The sequence below is a fragment of the Malus domestica genome, chromosome 05 (genome assembly GCF_042453785.1).
Source record: "Malus domestica chromosome 05, GDT2T_hap1".
Taxonomy (NCBI): domain Eukaryota; kingdom Viridiplantae; phylum Streptophyta; class Magnoliopsida; order Rosales; family Rosaceae; genus Malus; species Malus domestica.
Genome location: NC_091665.1, coordinates 11,349,360 through 11,352,845, shown reverse-complemented (window position 1 = coordinate 11,352,845; position 3,486 = coordinate 11,349,360). Strand labels below are relative to the sequence as shown.

At 38.6% G+C, this 3,486-nt stretch overlaps 1 long non-coding RNA gene across 1 annotated transcript; it reads left to right on the top strand.

Annotated features, from left to right (window-relative positions):
* The first annotated feature begins 1,004 nt into the window (after window positions 1-1,004).
* LOC139195895 (uncharacterized) lies at window positions 1,005-2,980 on the top strand. The gene is made up of 4 exons (XR_011580965.1): window positions 1,005-1,281; window positions 1,374-1,483; window positions 2,003-2,069; window positions 2,741-2,980. It is a non-coding gene; the product is annotated as an uncharacterized lncRNA (long non-coding RNA).
* The last annotated feature ends 506 nt before the right edge of the window (window positions 2,981-3,486 follow it).

Below are 3,486 nucleotides of genomic sequence, written 5' to 3'. Positions count from 1 at the left end.
CAACTTTCATTCTAGTATTGGTATGGCACCATTTGAAGAATTGTATGGGAAACCGTGTCGTACTGCACTTTGTTGGTCCGAGGTCAGCGAACGAGTTTTAATGGGCCCTGAGATCGTGAAGGAGACGACATAGAACATTCGGGTGATAAAGGCTAACCTGAAAGCAGCCCAGGATCGGCAGAAGAGTATCGCCGACAGATATTCTACCGACAGAGTTTATAAGGTTGGTGATTAGGTATTCTTGTAGTTATCACCGTGGAAAGGTGTTGTGCGATTCGGAAAGAAAGGGAAACTCAGCCCTAGGTACATCGGACCGTACCAAATTGTTGAACGAGTCATTGAAGTTGCTTATCGACTTGCCTTGCCACCAGAGTTGGCGAGAGTGCACAATGTGTTTCATGTATCGATGCTACGGAGGAACGTTTATGATCCGTCACACGTAATCCCTCTTCAGCCTTTGGAGATCAATCTAGATTTGACCTATGACGAGGTTCCAGTGACTATCCTTGATTGGAAGGATAAGATTCTTAGAAACAAGACCGTGCAGATGGTGAAGGTTTTGTGGAGGAACCACTCAGTGGAGGAAGCCACTTAGGAGACAGAAGAGCGTATGCGAGATATGTATCCACGTCTATTTTATGGCTTTGATAGTAGTTAGTATTGAAATTTCAAAGATGAAATTTTTATAAGGGGGTAGATTGTGACGACCCATCCCTAATTTTCCTATGTAATTTCTCTCCAAGTATGTGTATTGACAATTATGCCTTTATTGGCAAGTGACGTGGACTTATTCTAATCGCTTTCCTTTTATTTCTTGCTATCACATTTAAATTGTACACGCTAGTACGAGTATGCATAAATTTTAAAGTGTAAAAATATCTACTTCAGATAGATTTCGATTTCCTTTTTACTGTAGGAAATCTAAAAACCTATCCTTGGATTCCTTTTAAACCCATCTCGTGCACTTCCCCCTTCATCATTCACTGTCACCTATCCCATCTCTTCTTTTTTTTTTGTTCCCTCAATCAGAAAAGCATCTCTCTCTCTTTCTCTCTTCTCCCTCTCCCACGCCACATTTCTTCTTCTTCTTCCTCTCTGCAACAACCACAAAACACACCAAAACTCACAAACGTGACAAACCAACTGAACCATTGTGATCATCTCAGTCCCACGATCACAACCATGTCCTTGAAATCTGGTGTGGACGAGTTTTGACTCACCAACTCGGAAGGTCGACTAGGCGAGTTCGACATATCGATTTTCAGGCCATGCATGGCTTAGGTAAGCCTTGAGAAACCCTTAGAACCTTCATTTCACTTCTATGGGTTGTTATTGATCCTTTTTTTGTGTTTTGAATGTGTGGTTTTACCCAGAAACTCGAGAAGAAGGAGAACCTGCCATTCTTCACTCAAGAACCGTGGCCATTTGGTCACTTTCAAACCATTTTTCTAGTCAACCTTGACCACAACTGGACTTCTTCTAGGTACAAACTTATTCTCTACATTCCTAACTTCAAAATGGCTTTTGAATCACTGAGTTTGGTTAAGTAACGAGTTAGAAATCAACTCTGGAAGTTAGGAAGAAAATTTCAGTTTCTGGAAAATTTGTAACCATGGTCGTTTGGCCACATTCAGGCCAAATTTCTGATTAACTCAGACCATATTCGAACTTTCTGTAAATTGGGATTGGTAGATCACATTCCTAGCTTTAATTTGGCTTTTGTAGAAGTAAATTTGGTTACTAATTGAGCTCGTTAGGGGCTCTGGAAGTTGGCCCAAAAATCTGCAAAACTGCAGATTTTCGCGAAGAAGGCGAGTACAGTGTACTCGCGGGGGCGCGTGGGCAGCCACTTTGGGGGTTGCATGGTTGACACATGCGTGTTTGTGTCGTCGAGTAGATCGATTTCATATATTTATACCCTAGATTTGAGCAAACTATGGGGGTTTTATTTAGGTTTCTGTTATGTACTTTAATTAATGTTACTTAGTTATTTCACATATAGGGGAAACTTATTCCGAGGATTTTCGAGGCCAAGCTAGGCTCGGGGGCTACGACCCAACAACGTACTTGTGAGTGGGCAGTTGTTTTATTCCTATATATATTTATAGTTTCCATAAATGCGTATTTACTTCACTTTTACGCCTAACTTGCCTAGTATCATTATTATGATATAAATTGTGATAAATGCTGCTATATGGTTGTGATATTACTGTCATGGCATTCATACGTACTTCTGTACATGCTCATCTTGTTGCACCCGATGTTAGTACTCGCACCAGGGCCAGGGCCAGTCCTTCACGTGTATGTTCACATCCGCACTGTTCGCTCACCTTAGATCCAAGTTTAGGTGCCAGTCTTGTCGGGTAGATTGCATTAGGCGATCCGACTTGTATGTGATGTGCTTTTGCACCAGTCTTCATGTGATCGTAGTACTAAAGCATATTGATTACACCCAGTCCTGTTCGTGTCAGAAACCATCTGTTCGAACTTGTGTGTCAGCTTAGATGGATGAACACTTAGTTATATTGATTATCACATGATTATTATTATGGCATATGATACATCATTTATTTGGCATATTTCTGGTTATATGGCTGATATATTGGATTTCATACTTGCAAAGTATGTTTTGAGGAAACTATACTTGTTTTAGGGCGAGAGGTTAGTATATTCAAATATAAAGGTTTTCTTATAAGCATTGTTTTGCTGACCCACTCAACTTTGTTTTTCGCCCCTCCAGGACCTAGATAGCTGTACTCTCTGTGGCACTCGAGGAATCACGGCAGTTCTGACATTTCCTTCTGTTTAAACGTACGAACTTATCACTATTATGTAATAAGTGTATTTTGGTTGCTTTGACTACTCTTTCATAGTCTCACTGTCTATTACGCTCTGAATAACTGTAGTGGGTTCAACCCACGAATTGCGCACTCTTTCACTGTTTAGTTCTAATTAGTTTTAATTTTATTCACTTTTTGCATCACTTAACTTTATGGTTACGTCACCTCACAGTGACGGCCAGCATGCTTCGACCTTTCCAGGTCGGGGTGTGTCAGTATTACATCACGTATCATTATAAAAATAGTGAGATATATGTGATAAAAAGTTAATAACTTAAAAAAAAAAAAAATTCTCACCACTTTCATTAATTTTCATTTTTCCCTCTCTTTTTTGTTTCATTTTCAGCTTTTTTTATAATTTTCATTTTTTCTTCCCTTCTTTTTCTTCAAATGGCAGCAACCTACCCATCTTTCCCTCTCTTTTTTATTTCCTTTTCAGCTTTTCTTATAATTTTCATTTTCCTTGCTTTTTTTTTCAAAGGGCGCGGCATGAATGGAATGGAATTATGGAATCAATGGATGCATATTAATTAATAATTATTATAGTTTTTATAAAATTTAATTTAAAATTATATATATATAATTATTATAGTTAATATTTTGGGGGTATAATCATTATAATTATTATAGTATTTTTTAGGGTTAT